The sequence below is a fragment of the Limulus polyphemus genome, unplaced genomic scaffold (assembly GCF_000517525.1).
Source record: "Limulus polyphemus unplaced genomic scaffold, Limulus_polyphemus-2.1.2 Scaffold380, whole genome shotgun sequence".
Taxonomy (NCBI): domain Eukaryota; kingdom Metazoa; phylum Arthropoda; class Merostomata; order Xiphosura; family Limulidae; genus Limulus; species Limulus polyphemus.
The window spans coordinates 401336-407619 of NW_013665990.1; the positions used below are offsets into that span (position 1 = coordinate 401336).

General features: G+C 31.7%; 1 protein-coding gene across 1 annotated transcript in view; it reads right to left on the minus strand.

Moving 5' to 3' along the window:
* Nucleotides 1-6284, minus strand: part of LOC106457841 (lachesin-like) — a 135646-nt gene that overhangs the window by 38919 nt on the left and 90443 nt on the right. The window lies entirely within an intron of this gene.

Below are 6284 nucleotides of genomic sequence, written 5' to 3' on the forward strand. Positions count from 1 at the left end.
GTGTCGCTAAAGTTTCATCGGAAAGAAATTATACAGAAATTAACTAACGAACGGAGGTGTAACAATATTTTTTTTACAATTTTTGATTCATGACGTAACCAAAATAACAATATTAATATTCTATCAATAAGACGTTTTAAATAATCTATTATATATCTACACAACGCTGTTTATAATCCTATTTTATTGAATAACTAGAAAACTCATCTTTCATAATCTTCTACCCCCCCCCCCAGTGGTACAGCGGTATGTCTGCGGACTTACAACGCTAGAATCCGGGTTTCGATACCCCTGGTGGGCAGATAGCCCATTGTGTAGCTTTGTGCTTAATTACAAACAAACATAATCTTCTATAAAGTAAATTTCATCTTTGAAAATATCATAATTTTTCAATATAGTAATGTTTCATCTAAAAACAAGCGAGATAATATTTTATACAGTGACGTTTCATCTAAACATCAGCAACATAATGTTTCTGTAAGGTAACGCTTCTTCTAAAAAATCAGCAACATAATGGTTTTCAGAGCAACGTTTGAAATGCTCATCTTATAACCCAGTCATCAATAAATTCGAAATATATATATACAACAGAGCTGTGAAAAGCTTATACTTAAAGATATTTACAATTAATTTCTGCAGTAGTATATATTACTTACTTGCCTACATCCATATATATATATGTTTATATATATATATATCGAATGTTTGTACATGTCTAACTAGGTTACAATATTTCATCCATCAACAATATAACTAATAATATTGGATTATTCTACTATTGCGATGTACGTAGTCAGCTTATTTTCTGGTCCATTGTTTGTTTTTTCGACTTCTTTTCTGATATCTTGACTTTTTTTTTGTCTCGTTCTTCTGTTTGTTATTAGAGTCATATTCCACGACATATTCAAGTGTTCATTTCTTTTTGTTCTCTCTCAGTCCAGAGGAATAAAAGTAAGTCGGTAATAGAAATAAATCAATGTAATAATTTTGTTCAGATTGAAAAGTTAGCTATGTTTTGTGTGTAAGGTTTCCTGTCAAGAAAGTGAAGTGATTAAATAACGAGACCGGCAAATAAGATTAGCTTTGTGACTGAATACCTATGGGGGCTGCTGATATCACGTGATTACTTCCTGGGTATGGTTCAAAAATGTTCGTGTAAAAGTAGTCATAACAAGAAAAACATCAATATATTTAACCACATTTTTTTAAATAAATTCAATATGTTATTCAAAACAACTTTGACCGGAGTGGCCGTGATAAATTATATTTCATTGTCAGTTTCACGAATATTTCAATGAAATGCTTTCTAAATTTTGCTTACATAATGTTTCATCAAACAATGAACATTATGTTTCTAACTTCACTTGAGATCGTTATATTTCACGAGAAAATGATATGATAATTTTGTTAAAGAAAACATAAAAGTTAGGTAACAATCAAAGTTGAAGGTAACAATAATGAAATATTATACGGAAATATAGAATTAACTGGAAAAAATGCTTTGCTTCCTATTACAATGCTGAAGAAATAAGGTAAGTAAGTATTTCTTTTACATCTTTTTTCAAGTCCTCGAAAATAGGGTAGGTAGGCGGGGTATTTTTTTATGCAGATACATATTTTATGATATAAATGCAATTGTAATATATCAGATTGTAACTAGATGCTAAGCACTATCAGAAAAACTATTATTTAGACCAGTGCTTCTCAACAATTTTCCAATATCATTCACACCTATAAGATTTTCACAGCAGCTTTCTCACCCCAGTTCGATAAAAAGAAAACAGTACTAAAATAAAATGCAAATTTGTTTATTTCGACTTAAATATACATCAAACTACAACTAGAATTAATACAATGTAAACAAAAAGTAAATGTATTTATCAAGCTACAACTAGATATATAATAGTAACTAATGACGTTTTTGCTCTTGAATTTGTTGAATAATTGATAAAAAACATTCAATAAATTATTCTCATTCACTCTGATACTGAACTATTCACCCAGTTGAGAAGCACTGATTTAGACATATGGTCACTACAGAACTAAAATGTAAAAATAAGAAACTATTTAGGTTAGTTAAGGCTAGATTAGGTAAAATAAGTAATAATAATAATACAAAAAAAAAATTTACGAGGCACGCACTCGAGCAGCTCGGATTACCTCGTTGGTAATGTACTTCGATAGCGTAAAATGAGCTGCACGGTCCCCAAATGATTTACAACTTATAATAGCGCAAATAGTAGTTAAACACGGTTCAAAGAGCAATAAAACAATAAAATTAAACTATAAATAGATATATACTGTTATGAGTTTAAAGCTACTTAGGATAAATAAATGTAGTTATATGTTACAATTTAAATTCGTTCTAGAAAGAAAAAAAGGGTTTGTTTGGAAATTAAGCACATAGCTACACAATGGGCTATCCGTGCCGTGCCCACCACGAGCACAGAAACCTACATTTTTGAGATGAAAAAGTATTTTTAATCTTAACATCAAAATCGCCTTGTACTCGGACTGGTAAAAAAAAAAGACTCGATATATTCAGTAAAAATACTTCACTAACTTTTTTTTTGTACATAAAAGACTTGTAACGTTTACTAAAAGTCTGCCAGATTTTGTGTAGATACACACATACACTGTATTAAAAGGTAGTAGTAGTATCTAAACTATAAAAATTACAAAATGGTCACGTGGTCGGTCAATCACGTCAATGCACAATATGGTAGCAGATTAGTGCAATAATTTAATGAAAATAATAAAAAATAATAATCGAAGGGTTGGTCAGGAAATGATTTTTTGGAGGGAGAGAAGCGTTGAAAAAACCTTTAGGGTCGGTCGGGTAACCGGAAAGTAAGCTTTTTTTCTAAGCCTTAAGTGAAATGATACTGAAAACTTTGGAAAAAATCTTAAGCTTACTCTAATTAAGTTTAGATTTACTATTATTTTTACTATTACTACTATTTTATTTATTAAAAAAAAAAGACATTAGCTGGTTAAAAATATTACTTTACTTCTGTATACTACTTGATTATTCCAGTTGCTTTAAGACAGTTTTGTTTTCTTTTTGTTTTCATGCATACGTTTAGATTGTGAAACTTTTAGTTTTCTGCATGACTATACAAGTGTAAATGTTTCAAATTTCTGTTGGAAAAACGTGTTATATTAAATCATACACTTCACGCTACTTCAAACATCAGCGAAAACTGTTAACTCTTTTTCGTTCCCGTATTGACTTTAGTAGTATTTTGCTTATATTTTTTAAGAATATCTTGATGATAATATGACTAAACGCGAAAAAAAAGAGATCGTTTGATTCAACACATACTTGAAGACCATAAAAAGTCAAGTTGCAACGGTTATCAAACCTGATTGTACGAATCTAGGAAATATGAATGTTAATTATTATTATACGTCTGTTTAACGGGGTCTTCACTGTTGCTAATTAGAATAATGAAATTAATGTTTGTGTTTTCATTTCCCAATACTCAACGTTATATTCAAGAGTTCCAGCTATATATATTTCTGGGTTTTGTTGCTCTTTCTTTATTTATAATAATTGACTTACACCTTAAAAGCATGCAAGGAGGAAACACCAGTGAAGAGCCTATTGCACACAAACAGCGTTACAATTTGAATCATTTACTGTTATTCTTTTTACAAGATGGCTGATAATTTAGAATAAGTCATCTATGATTAGGAAATAATGTAACTCTTTGGGATTTTAAAACGTGTAGTTTAAATTTCAGTGTTGATAACCGCCATTTTCAGCTTGTGTCACAGTCTCCTAATCAAGGAATGTATAAATTCACATCCTCCGCAGTTATTTGTGTAATGTTTTATTGGTTCACGTGCCTTTTACAGAAGATTAATTGCATTTTGTATCAACAACTTTCATACTCTAATATAGTGATGAGTCCCTGAAGATGCAAGCCGTGGTGCTACGGGTGACATGTTTAACACCTATATATTTTGTTTACGGTGAATTTATGAACATTTAATAGCATACAGCCGCTACCGATAGCTTATGGCTGGAGGATTGTACGGTTCTCTCTAGTAAGAATACTTGTATAACACTAGTTTTAAACAACGTGGAACCAAAATAAAAATATTTCGAAGAAGAAAGTCTTCTATATTCTTCATGGAAACAAATAAACTCGCACCAAAGAGTATTCAAGGCAACTACGGGATCCGAAATCAAACCCATTCGAAGCTACTGAGCGTTATGATTATGAAAAAGAACCCTCTAACTCAAACAGCAACTACAGTAAAGCTAGGTCTATCTCCTAGTAACCGTAATAAGATAATAAACAACGATTTGAATGTTCTCAGACTTCCAGCCACACCTCAGATGTAATGTGTGTTTTCAGAAGGAACTGAAATCACAGCAATGCCATTCGACCACACACCCGTTAAGTTCCTACACTGGAGGAAAGTTATCATTGTTATATTAGATTATTTTGATCTCTCACCTCTAGATCTGACATTAACCTAATCTTTATCTGAATTTAAACAGTTTTATCCCTATTTTGGCTCAGAAACCCAATTACAGTGAGTTGCCAGAGTAAGGATTTTTTTTCAAGTTTTAAGTAACTTAGTTTTGTAGTTTTGACTTTCTTGTTTGAATACTTTTTGTAACATTAAAACTTTCTATATTATTATAGCTAGCTAAGTTCCATACATATCGATCCCTACAACTTTTTGAAAAATTAAGTGAAAATTATAATACATGTTGTTGTTTTTTCGTTTTTATTAGCCATATTTGTGTGCGCCAGCAATACTAAGCGTGGGGCGCGCGTATACCCGATTCGATTTTATTCATCGAGATCTCTACCAACCTACCCTCAAATCTAATTATATGCCAAAGTAGCGCATTGTCCGTTTCACACACACACACACACATTCTAGTATTCTTGTCAGTACATGAAAGGAATAATTGGGATCCCAGATGTAGGATATCTGTGAAAGAAGTACGTTTGTCTGGAAAAGTCACTGAAATTTTGATTCACTCCATAATACGTATATAGTGGTTAGGGCAGCTTTATAAGTACAGTGAGCTTTAGTTTCGTTCAGCCAATACTGTGTTAATATTGTTAATATTCAGACATTTTAAAGGTGGTTTTAAACGGAGTACTTTTATGGCCGCCATTTTGTTTCATGATGGTTCCTACTATTAAGTACTACTGTATGATGAGATTCAGTGTCTGTGTGTTTGTCTGTGTATCACATAACTCCTCCTAAACCGCTGGTTGCATTAATATCTAAGTGGTACCTAACAAATCGTCTCTGTCCCGAGGTTTACAAAAAGGTAAAGGTTTTCACTCTACTCCTTGGGGAATCCGGGGTTTCTAGAAAACCCCTCCTCCTAAACTATTGGACTCGCCAACTTCTAAGAGGTGCCAAACGAATCGTCTCAGCTCCGAAGATCACACAAAGGTAAAACGTTTGACCCAAACACATAGGGAACCCGGGTATTTCGCGAAAACTCTTTTACGGGAATTCTCCGAAAGCAGACCCCAAATATAACATTGATTAAAATTAGAGCAAGTAAACAAGTAGGCCTAATAACTACCGTTTGTAACTTGGTTAAATAAATTAAACTTGCATTATAGCAGCAACAATCATTAAACTGAAAAAATGTAATATAGTAGTTCAAGCACTAAATTTGCGTTATAACGGCCCTGTAAATATAGGCCCACGTGTTCCTAGTACGCAGGTAAGATTGAACTTGAATAATTTTAAGTAATCAGTTCTAGTTACTCTAGATAATGTTGATGTGATTCAACATTAATGTAACACCATTTGTGCATGACACAAACATCTTATTAATGCTCTTTCTCTATTAAAAAGACCCAAAAATCTAAATAATTACCGTCTTATTTAACAGTTTAAAACTAGACAGCTTTAACGGTAATAAATAGATAAACATTCCAATCCGAATTCTATTTCGGCTACTGACATATGCAAATTAAATATATCACATCAATGAGTATTTATATTAGGGGCGAAATATAGTTAGGTATCCTTTTTTTTAGGGCTTATAACCTTAAAATTCGGGATTTTATCCTTGAAATGAGGACACAGATAAACTTTGTTTAACTATATGCGAGACAGTAAACAAACCTAGCTTTAAGTGTAAAATATGTATACAGTTTTGAATTATAATAAATTGTTTAGATGCTTCCAATTAAATTATAAATATAAACTTATGAGTGTTTATAATTTATTACGTACATACACACACACACACACATATATATATATATATATATATATATATATATATA